The 12,465-nt window shown below is 35.4% G+C and overlaps 1 pseudogene across 1 annotated transcript in view; it reads left to right on the forward strand.

The window, feature by feature from the left end:
- The window catches only part of LOC143252442 (protocadherin Fat 4-like), a 149,011-nt pseudogene that overhangs the window by 39,019 nt on the left and 97,527 nt on the right, over positions 1 to 12,465 (forward strand). Inside the window, exons 11-14 of the transcript XR_013028998.1 lie at positions 7,327 to 7,500; positions 9,171 to 9,305; positions 10,187 to 10,357; positions 11,061 to 11,272. The product of XR_013028998.1 is annotated as a protocadherin Fat 4-like (transcript). The remainder of the gene's footprint in view (positions 1 to 7,326; positions 7,501 to 9,170; positions 9,306 to 10,186; positions 10,358 to 11,060; positions 11,273 to 12,465) is intronic.

The following is a 12,465-nucleotide window of genomic DNA, read 5'->3' on the forward strand; positions in this document are numbered from 1 at the left end:
TTCGCGCAAAGATACCCGAAGCCTATTTGCGATAGCCTTTCCTAATTTAGCAGTATAAGACTAGAGCGACGGCAGCTATTCATTATCACCCGCCACCAACTCTTGGGCTACTGTTTTATCAATGAATAGTGGGATTGACTGTCACATTATAACGCAAGAGGATTCGGACCTGCAACTCTCAGTTTACTTGTCGAGCGCCCCAACAACCATGCCTGGTCCTATTCTAAAACTGTCGCATTATAACACAAACATGTTTGGTGTGAGGGGGATTCGAAACCGCGACCCTCAGATTATGAGTCGAGCGCCCTATCTACCTGGCACTATTCTAAAACTGCTTACTCATACTAATGATAATATTGATTATAATTACTGATATACATCGCAAGACAAAGAATACTGTTCTATGTTCAGAGAGTTTCCTTGTCTCAGCTATACTAGGACTTTCTGCGTCTTTACATTTGAATTATAAGCAACAAGAAAGGCAGTTAGTTAACAGCACTTACCGCCAGCTCTTGGATTACCCTTGTCTGACTGCTCAGCGAAACCACAGCCCGAACTTACAGGTGCAAACCATTAATCATTGGATTCACAATCTTTAAATGGTGCCTACCAGGCCGAGTTCGGGCCTCACATGTATATTATATAAACAGGTCACTGTAGTAGATACTGAGTTATAAACGAAAACACTGACAACCATAGTAAATATGTCTTTATAAGGCATACTGATGTGCTTTGAAACCGAACATAGATTACTGAACGTCTCTTCAGGGTCTGGCATGGCCAAGTGTGTTAAGTCGTTCGACTCGTAATCCGAGGGTCGCGGGTTCGAATCCCGGTCGCACCAAACATACTCGCCCTTGCAGCCATAAGGGCGTTATAATGCGACGGTCAATCCCACTATTCGTTGGTAAAAGAGTAGCTCAAGAGTTGGCGGTGGGTGGTGATGACTAGCTGCCTTCCCTTTAGTCTTACACTGCTAAATTAGGGACAGCTAGCACAGATAGCCCTCGAGTAGCTTTGTGCGAAATTCAAAACAAACAAACGTCTGTTCAGAAGTTCTTAAAAATCTGATTTGATTAAAGAGACCTCTATGATCCAACGAAATCACCAGCGTCGTCAGACAGCCGGCGCAGCTGACTAAGTAGAGAGATATTTAACACTTGGGGGTGGGGTAAACAATGGTACCGTTTTATTACAACACAAAACTTTTAGTGGTTCAGGGTCAAATGGACGACAGTCATCTCGGCTACACTCAATTCGTCCACATCACCGAACCAACTTAGTCTGCAAATGTGGCTTTGCTATAAGTAAAATAACACAAACCCATTTTTCATTATTTCTCTGTGAATCACAAGGTTCCTTGTGGCTCGGCATTAAATCTTTGAGCTTATAACACTGAAACTCGAGTTTAAATACCCGCAATGGGCACATCGCAGATAGTCAATTTGATTTAATGACAAATAAATCTGAATCAAAAATTGTTTGAAATGTTGAGGTGGGGGGTAGGTAATCGATATCCCTAAAGTGTCTTTCCCGCTGTTCGTACTTCGCTATTACAGCTTTACTGTGGTTTACATTTATTTTACAATGAAATTATTTCTGTCCACTTCGAGTTTCTGTGTTTACTTGGAACAACTGTCCGGAACGCCAAAAATAATGGATTTCAGATAAAGTTAATTGCGGTTCTGTTGTCGTACACGTTTATTACCCACATGAGAAAGGTCAATTCCCAAGATGACCGACCTTTCTAACATGTAGTTTGAACTTGTTAGTGTTAATTCTGTATGGGAATGTTTCTCGAATAAAATTAAGATGTGACTAGAAGGACCAGTGATGGGGTTGGTGGAATATACCAAGCAGTTTTCGTGTTATTCGAACATCACAAGCAATGTTAGACATTCATCGTGGAAAACGAAACTGGCACTCCCTCTACACGTGATTTGTGGCCAGTGTTTGTTCTCACTCCCAGTGTTTGCATTCACTTTTTGTGTAGGTGTTTGTTCGTGACAGCGCCTAAACAAAGGGGATTCGTTCATGCAGTCTGTATGGGTCATAAGAAGAAGGATAGGAGAGAAAAAGTGAATTATGCGGTTTTTACGAACGTATAAAGGAAATAATTTCACGCAAACAAAAACGTCGAGTTCGGTTGAGAAAGGTTTCAAATTGCGTCAGAAATGATATCTTTATTTCACAACTGTATATCTTTTTCTTAACTGAGCCGAGCGTAGCTGAAATGTGGATATGATCATCCATGGTTCAAGTATCATTGTTGAAAGAAAAATACAAAACAGTGTGCTCTGGAACAGTTTGTGCATTGTAAGAGTGTTGAAAATAATTACTATTTAAGTAGAGTGTTTTATCAGTTGGCGGTGGGTGGTGGTGCTGACTGTCTTCCGTCTGGCTTTTCAGTTCAAAATTAAAGACAGCCAATGAGACAGCTGTAATACAGCTCTGCACGAACATAGAAAACGAACCAATCCAAACGATAACCGTTTGTATAGAATCAATCAATCCTTATCTGCTATCACTTATTTATAAATTAGACGAAACGATTATTTTGTAAAAGTTCAGGATAATCTCTCCATAGAAGTGCTTAATCAGGAATAAACTCTCCAAAGTTTCTGATATAAAACGAGTTCGTGATCCGTTACCGATTTTTAACAATGATAACATCTCTTTTATTTCACAGTAAACAGAAACTTGTTATAACCTGACGAGGACAAGCAGCATTCGTGGAATTTTAATGTATATATATATATATATATTTTAACCATCGTACCAGGCGCCACTCCTGGCTGATGTATACCTTCTGAAGGTGTTTTTCCCTCCTGCATGTTTATGCTTCATACGCTTCCAGACTGGCATAGATCTAACGACTCTCATTTATCCTGAATATTATCCAGTGAAAAAAAAAACCTTTGTGGGAAGGTTAGTTTAAAAAATCCCAGTGTCACATTCCTTGTTACTTTCAAGATGCTGATTTTTCCCATATACTGTTGACCACCCAGGTACAGGCATTATCTTCCTTTTTACATTGAATATAGTGGTTTCTGTACACCATTAAATCTCATGTTGATATTATTATTTAATTATATATGATGTACTGAACTGGCGTTTTGCTATGATGGCTAAAAGAACATGAAACTCTGTGATACTGCTTTAAATACCTAACGCCTTAACAGCAAAACTGTGTCCTACACAGTACCCCTTTGTCAATCATATAGGCTTAACGCTTCGAAGTTGTTCTAAAAATTACCTTTTTGTGTAAGTTACTCTTAACGTTTCGGTAATATCCCTAAAATTGTACCTTTTCATCAGGTAGGCCTAACACTTCGGGATTGTTTTAAAAATTACCTTTTTGTGTAAGTTAAGTTTGACGTTTCGGGAGCGCTTTAAAGCTATCATTTTCTGTGAATTATGTTTAATGCTTTTAAAGGGAGAATTATATGCAAGTGATGTTTTACGGACATAGTGGAATGCTCTGTGAATAATGTGTCAGTTTTGGAGAAAAAACTTAAATGAGTGGTGAAGCCATACTGGAGGTCTAAAGATATGCCCCCTCCTGATTGGAGCAATTTGTTAGCATCTAAAGCTGTTTATACACTTTTAAAAAATGTTTTATACACATATAGATTCAGCTTGGGAAATGTGATTGCATCCGCTGTATTACCTATACTGCTATTTACACCAGGTGTTGTCATATACTAAACTAAATAAATATGGCCAAATAAGCCATTCTGAGACCTTTGATTTGCTCGACGTTTACATTTGGCAGCGTAAACAGTGCAGACTTCAGATAGCCCGATGTAGCTTTACTCTAAATAGACGTTGTTCTGTAGGTGTCAGCATTTACCACTGTTTCAAGGGGGAAGGCAAAAATGTGTACAAAATAATAGTGGTGTTAACAAGAAGTGTTATAGCAACCAGTTTAGATTTCGGAATAACAAACACATGATAGTTTAAACAACTATACATGCGATGCATTAAATTACGAATACGCCAAGTATATTTCACGAGAGGTTACTAACAATGGCGTATTTAGGGAGAGACTGAGGGGGCTCGGCCCCAGGAATCATGGTCTTAATGGGGACCTGTTGATAATTTTATTCTATGTAAAAATTCCATGGGATGTAGGACCCACAAAAATGATTAGCTTCTGGGCCTACACAACCTTAAATCCCCTTGTGCTTACTGATATATATTCAAAGAAACGAACACCTGACATAAACGATAATGCATTTGAAAGTATAATTTAGGACAAATTTGATAACTGTTCAGTCGCTCGTGTAACAGATATGAAAGTGAAGAACTCACTGTTTTAAGCCTCGCCTTTTGGTGTTTTTGTTTCGTTCGTTAAAACCATGTTGCGAACGTCACTACTCTCTTATCTCATTGCATTCTCCAGTTTCTAAAGGCAGTTTACCTCACGTTTGGTAAATGACGTGTCAATCGTATCTTTAGCAGTCCGAGTTAAACAACCTCACGTTCACGTACCCAAAGTCGTGAACAAATGGGCGGTTTCACGTATTCAAGGAGGTCAGGTGGTGCTTAACGTGGCACAACTAACTTTATAAATATGAATAAATGTATTATTATTAAAATATCGTGTCATTACATACTTTTATCGCTAACAGTTGTTTTTACAATTCATAATATAAAGTTTTGATTTACATCCTTGTACCAAAATTTCCTAAATACGTCGGTGAAAAAATACTTTCATGAATAATTCATACCACAAACGTATTAACTTGACACACTAACATAGATCTGATCATTAACTTATCTTCTGTTCGACATTTCTAGACTTTTCATTTTGTTATACTTTTATTTCAGGTTTTTCAAAATGAGGAAGTATATTATAGTCCGTACATTTCAAAATGAGGAAGTATATAATAGTCCGTACATTTCAAAATGAGGAAGTATATTATAGTCCGTACATTTCAAAATGAGGAAGTATGTTATAGTCCGTACATTTCAAAGGAAATTATTCAAATTTCCATTCTATTTTTCTTTATATAACTTTTGGTATTTCCCTTTGCTTTTTTAGCATTTTTCTTTCTCAAGTTTGGTCTCATGAGACTATGCGTTGAAAATAACTTGTTTCAACCTGAACCTACGAGTTGGAGCTGTTCTCGTGTTGAGAGTTGTTTAACATATTTTGTTTTAATCTGAACCTACGAGTTGGAGCTGTTCTCGTGTTGAGAGTTGTTTACCATATTTTGTTTCAATCTGAACCTACGAGTTGGAGCTGTTCTCGTGTTGAGAGTTGTTTACCATATTTTGTTTTAATCTGAACCTACGAGTTGGAGCTGTTCTCGTGTTGAGAGTTGTTTACCATATTTTGTTTTAATCTGAACCTACGAGTTGAAGCTGTTCTCGTGTTGAGAGTTGTTTACCATATTTTGTTTTAATCTGAACCTACGAGTTGGAGCTGTTCTCGTGTTGAGAGTTGTTTACCATATTTTGTTTCAATCTGAACCTACGAGTTGGAGCTGTTCTCGTGTTGAGAGTTGTTTACCATATTTTGTTTTAATCTGAACCTGCTGTTCTCGTGTTGAGTTGAATATTTTGCTGAACCTTTGAAGCTGTTCTCGTGTTGAGAGTTGTTTTATTTTGTTTTAATCTGAACCTACGAGTTGTTGTTCTCGTGTTGAGAGTTGTTTACCATATTTTGTTTCAATCTGAACCTACGAGTTGGAGCTGTTCTCGAGCCATATTTTGTTTTAATCTGAACCTGCGAGTTGAAGCTGTTGTCGTGTTAGAGTTGTTTTCTATATTTTGTTTCAACCTGAACCTACGAGTTGGAGCTGTTCTCGTGTTGAGAGTTGTTTTCCATATTTTGTTTCAATCTGAACCTACGAGTTGGAGCTGTTCTCGTGTTGAGAGTTGTTTACCATATTTTGTTTTAATCTGAACCTGCGAGTTGAAGCTGTTGTCGTGTTAGAGTTGTTTACCATAGTTTGTTTCTATTCTTATTACATGAAATACACTAATTTTATTTAATAAACAAAATAATTTCATTATTAACATTTTATGATCTTTTGTTAAACTAAATTTTTCACTAGACAATATCTTTTATACAGAAACATTTTTTTCTAGTAAATGTTGTCACGTATAAAACACGTTCAAAAATAAATGAAATATTACAATAATTGAGTTTTTTTTCTTTTATATTCTAAGGACCAAATTCGATGTTTTTTAATATCCTACAAAGAAAATCTTCACGTTGACTTACTTTAAATGTTAACACATACAGATATGTGTACTTATTTATATAATATTTCTAGAGATGGTAGGATGTCACGTGACATCTACTTTACTTATAATACTTCTAAAGAGGGTAAAATGTCACTTGACATCTACTTTATTCATATAATACTTCCAAAGGTGGTAAACTGTCACTTGAGATGCATTTTATTTATATAATACTTCCAAAGATGGTAAAATGTCACTTGAGATCTACTTTATTTATATAATACTTCTAAAGATGGTAAAATGTCATTTGAGATCTATTTTATTTACATAATACTTTTAAAATGTCACTTGAGATCTATTTTATTTATATAATACTTTTAAAATGTCACTTGAGATCTATTTTATTTATATAATACTTTTAAAATGTCACTTGAGATCTATTTTATTTATATAATACTCTTAAAATGTCACTTGAGATGCATTTTATTCATATAATACTTCCAAAGATGGTAAAATGTCATTTGAGATCTACTTTATATTTATAATACTTCTAAAGATGGTAAAATGTCATTTGAGATCTATTTTATTTATATAATACTTTTAAAATGTCACTTGACATCTATTTTATTTATATAATACTTCCAAAGATGGTAAAATGTCACTTGAAATCTATTTTATTTATATAATAATTCTAAAGATGGTAAAATGTCACTTGAGATCTATTTTATTTATATAATACTTTTAAAATGTCTTTACTTTATTTATATAATACTTCCAAAGATGGTAAAATGTCACTTGAAATCTATTTTATTTATATAATACTTCTAAAGATGGTAAAATGTCACTTGAGATCTACTTCTCTTCCGAGTGATGTTTGTTATCTGTCCCTCTATTGCTAATAGTAACTTTATTTGTTTATCATGCTGTGAGGAAATGTGTTCTTGAGACTTGGCTTTTCAACGATATATGTGTGTGTGCGTTCTTTATTACAACTTATATGTGTATTCCATGAAAATATATAGTTAAATTAATTTTTAAAGATTCTCGCAAAAGAAATACACTTGCTTATAATTAAACACACAATAAACACGTTCCAAAGTTTAGAGCTCATATCGTCTGTTACTCTTTTAGGCTAGCCAGAGAGATAACCCTGTCCGCCAAACAGTGACCAAAGTGAAGGTACTCGTTTTGGACATCAATGACAATGTTCCCATTTTTGAATATGATATGTACAATATTACTGTAGTGGAAAACCTGCCTCCAGGATTCACTGTAGTGCAAGTGTTTGCTTTTGATAAAGATATGGTAAGCCTAAAAAAACCTATGTATGCCAAGTAAGTTATATACAGACTGCTATAATTCATTATTCAGGTCAAGACGGATAAATATAATCAAAATTCAGTTTGTGATCTAACTTAGTGACTGATTCTCTGTTTCTTCAAGAGGGGCTTTGTAAAAATGAAACGTATATTTTCTGATTTTGGTTTAATGTAAAAAAAAAAAAAAAAGAGAATAAGACAAGAGCGACAAATGCTCCGGAAATCTCATATTATTAATATTTTTTTTAATAGTCGGTTACCCAGGGAAGACATGCCATAACTTTCAGGTTATTAATGGTTTGTTTAATAGTCGGTTAACCAGGGAAGACGTGCCATAACTCTCAGAGTATTAATGGTTTGTTTAATAGTCGGTTACCCAGGGAAGACATGCCATAACTTTCAGGTTATTAATGGTTTGTTTAATAGTCGGTTAACCAGGGAAGACGTGCCATAACTCTCAGAGTATTAATGGTTTATTTAATAGTCGGTTAACCAGGGAAGACGTGCCATAACTTTCAGAGTATTAATGATTTGTTTAATAGTCGGTTACCCAGGGAAGACGTGCCATAACTCTCAGAGTATTAATGGTTTGTTTAATAGTCGGTTAACCAGGGAAGACGTGCCATAACTTTCAAAGTATTAATGGTTTGTTTAATAGTCGGTTAACCAGGGAAGACGTGCCATAACTTTCAGAGTATTAATGGTTTGTTTAATAGTCGGTTACCTAGGGAAGACGTGCCATAACTCTCAGAGTATTAATGGTTTGTTTAATAGTCGGTTACCCAGGGAAGACGTGCCATAACTCTCAGAGTATTAATGGTTTGTTTAATAGTCGGTTAACCAGGGAAGACGTGCCATAACTTTCAAAGTATTAATGGTTTGTTTAATAGTCGGTTACTTAGGGAAGACGTGCCATAACTCTCAGAGTATTGATGGTTTGTTTAATAGTCCGTTACCCAGTGAAGACGTGCCATAACTCTCAGAGTATTGATGGTTTGTTTAATAGTCCGTCACCTAGGGAAGACGTGCCACAAAGGTTTCGCAAGTTAAAGGCGAAAGGATTAAGCCTCAAAACTTTCGAAGTACAGCATAAGAAACATAGAGGCCATCTTGGATTCCACTAACACTAGAGGAGGTTGGAGTGTACTGCACACTAAATGTAATTGCGTTTCGCGGTAAGACGGTAGTACATGATAGTAGAAAACATTGTCTGATTTCTTAAATCATGGTGATTAGTTGCTTGGGCTACCTCTGCTGTGTTTACCACAAGTATATCAGGTTTCAGCATTATAAGCCTAAGGGGCTTTATCATTGTAGTAATAACCAATACAATCATCCCTGTTAGAAATATTCCTTGTGTGTAATATACTGTACTTATTGTGAATAACATACCATACTCGTGTATAACATGATATACTTGTGTATAACATACTCTACTTATGTATAACACACCATACTCGTGTATAACGTACTATACTTGTGTATAACATACTGTATTTGTGTATAACAAACCATACTTGTGTATAACATGATGTACTCGTACTTGGGTATAAGATACTATAGTTGTGTGTAACATACCACACTTGTGTAGAAGATACTATACTTGTGTATAACATACCGTAGTTATGTGTAACATGTTACCTTTAACATGTGAAGGGTGAAAACGCAAGGTTTCAGTACATATTAGAAGATCCTTCACAAGCCTTCTTGGTGGATGAAACAAGTGGTTGGATCAAGGTTCTTGACCCCTCTAAACTGGACAGGGAAACCAAAGATTTGCTAGTTCTAAAGGTAAATATGTCATTATTTGAATATATATATCATGTATATAGAACCTTACAGGTTCTCTTTACTTTTCACCAATGGTTATATTTATGTGTTTTTTTTAGATAGTTAGTTACATGAATTAAATGGTTTATGATATATGTATGTATTAATTTTACTTTGCCACAAGCTTCTAAGTTAACATATTATTTTGATGTTTAATTTAAGTTTTTTTTTTTTTTCACTGTAACAGGTGTTTATTTAAAATAGTATTTTAGAAACTGTCCAGTTGATGTGTAACACAAATAGAGAAAAGTTTAAAATTAGGTTACACTTTTATAAAGAAGATAAGACCTAGAAACAAAAGACATGAGTGGTAGCCGGCTTACCGAGGTATGATAGACATCGTTAGATCTAGAACAACATACTTGTTCTTACTTGTTGAGTGAAAAACATATTGAACAACCTGCTTTATTAATACTAAACAGTCTCAGTTTACTTGAAGAGTATATGTAGGTTAGCGTGTTGTCATAAATATTGTATATATGTTGTTTTTTTTAATTCTAGAGGTTGTATTTATGTTTCTGGTATAAGAATGTAATGCTTATGTAACTTCTAAACACACAATAGTATCTCTGTTTTATGGATGAACACAATAGAAATATATACATTATAGTAGTTCCAGAATGTGTGAAATGAAAATGCTGAGAAGTGGGTCAGCTGGATGTGGTAGGTATGGAACTGTGTAATTTAACAATAACAAAAGATTTGTTTATCTCCAAGCCGACACATATCATATACACAGTGATTGTGAAGTTGTCTTAATAGAACGTTTAAGGTAATAATGATTTTAGAATGGAGTGTCTGTATCTCTTTCTGATCTTGAATCTCTTATGTTCTGTCCACAGGTGATAGCCAAGGAAGTGGTGTCGAATGTTAACCCTCACGCTCCAGAAAGTTCTGCTGAAGTCCACATTCACCTCCTAGATGCGAATGATAACAACCCTTTTTTCATACCGAGCTCCCTTTATAACTTTGTTGTGACAGAAACGGACCCAACAGGAAACCTTATTGGCTTTGTACGTTTCTTTCTTTATCTATGTTGTTTCAGTGGACGTCCTCTCAGAATTCTCCTTGATAAAATGCATGTTTTGAACAAGAAATATTTAACGTTACAAAGTAGCGACTGTTTGAAAGTATAAGATTCATTATGGGATAAACTTTAGCTCTTGGTGAGTGTTGTAGTAGATAGAGGTTCTGAAGTAATGTACGTGGATGGAGAGGAACTGTAGAAACTGACAGTAACTTTTCTATTAATTTAACAGTGAGGTGTGGGGTAGAATCATAGAAACTCGTTTTTGGTTTTTTTGTTATTCTAAGACAACGGTAACATTGTTGACTCTATAGTTATGTTCACAGTAGCTAACAACACCCACAACACCATAAATAACAACAGTAGCGACGTTGACTCTATAGTTATGATAACAATGACCACTGGCTACTGACTTAAGTGACATACCTTAACTTTAGATAATATATCAGGGTAACCATTGACGTGAATATAGATATGTGATGTATCTTTTATATCCAGTGATTAATTATCATCTGATGTTTATATATAATAAAAACATCTACATCTGTCAAGTGAATAGTGGAAACTTTCGTTTTTGGTGATTTAAACGTGTTATTTGTTAATGTTTTAAACTTAAGGTTTATAACATTTGTACCAGTAACTAGTTTTAAACTATTCCTGATTTCCGTGTTACTTCTATTTATGTAAAGGTGAAAGCTGTCGACCCTGATATAGGAGCTAATGGTTTGGTCCATTATTCTAAACAAGACGATGGACTCAGTAAGTCTGCTCCTTTCGGCGTTCATCCTACAGATGGATCTGTGTTCGTTCTGGAGGAGTTTTCAGAAATACGACAGAAACCTCCTCAGTACACCTTCTTTGTCGTCGCCACCGACTCAGCTGAAATTGGACACGAACGAAGGTGTGTTCGTGTTGTAATGTTTTATTGTCATCTGCAGTTTTTGTGTTAGAGTATCACTGAATGTAATATATCTAACAGTTACCAGAGGTGGGCTATGGTTCTATACACATATGTGCAGGAAGTGTTTAATGAATTGGTTTGACGAACTTTGTTTTGTTGAAAATATAGGAAAATGACCAGTATAAACAATTCCATATGAAACTGACTCATATATACAGTTTTATAGGAAACTAATCCATATAAATAATTCCATAGGAAACTAACCCGTATGTATGAAAACTTTCTTTACCTTGTTTACGAACCTATGTAACCGGTGTTGATTTTCTAGTTTTAATATAAAGCAAATGTTAATATTTCTATTCCAAGGAACTCATGCTGGTCTAGTCAAATTTTTACAGCGATGCCATTGTTGTATTTTCTTTGTTTCTATGTCAGGTTGAAACTCTCAAAAAAGTACAGGGACTCGCTGGGTGCAGTGAATTTGTAAACAAAACAACAAAACACGACAAAGCATCTAAAACGAGTCTTGGTACTAGTACCGCCTTAAAAAAATAAGTTCGAGTATTTAGTACCGGTGAGTGCCGGCAGAGGTTCACCCCTGTTCTTATTTAATTCACCGTAACAGTAAATAACAGTCAGTGATAATTACAGACCAGGAGCACTTGTGTGTCTGTTGTGTCCCAGGAGACCTTACATGTTCTGATTTTAGACGAAGAGATTACTGGATATAGCAGATACTGTTTGGTTAACATGTATTAATATAATCTTTTGGTTTCACTGATGAATTATTAGGAGTCTTAAGACAGATTAAGCCCGACATGGTCAGATGGTTAAGGTGCTGGACTCGTAATCTGAGGGTCGCGGGTTCGAATCCCTGTCGCACCAAACATGCTCGCCCTTTCAGCCATGAGGGCGTTATTATGTTACGGTCAATCCCACTATTCGTTGGTAAAAGAGTAGCCCAAGAGTTGGAGGTGGGTGGCGATAATTAGCTGCCTTACCTCTAGTCTTACACTGTCAAAATATGAATGGCTAGCGCAGATAGCTCTCGTGTAGCTTTGCGCGAAATTCAAAAACAAACAATAAGACAGATTAAGGTGTTTCAACTTTCCTTTATCTCCAGGATAATACATCTAATTAATTACAAAACCAAGCAGAAAGAGAAAGACATATTAATTAAATTTCCCATTATT

Source organism: Tachypleus tridentatus, chromosome 6, assembly GCF_004210375.1.
Source record: "Tachypleus tridentatus isolate NWPU-2018 chromosome 6, ASM421037v1, whole genome shotgun sequence".
NCBI classification, from domain to species: domain Eukaryota; kingdom Metazoa; phylum Arthropoda; class Merostomata; order Xiphosura; family Limulidae; genus Tachypleus; species Tachypleus tridentatus.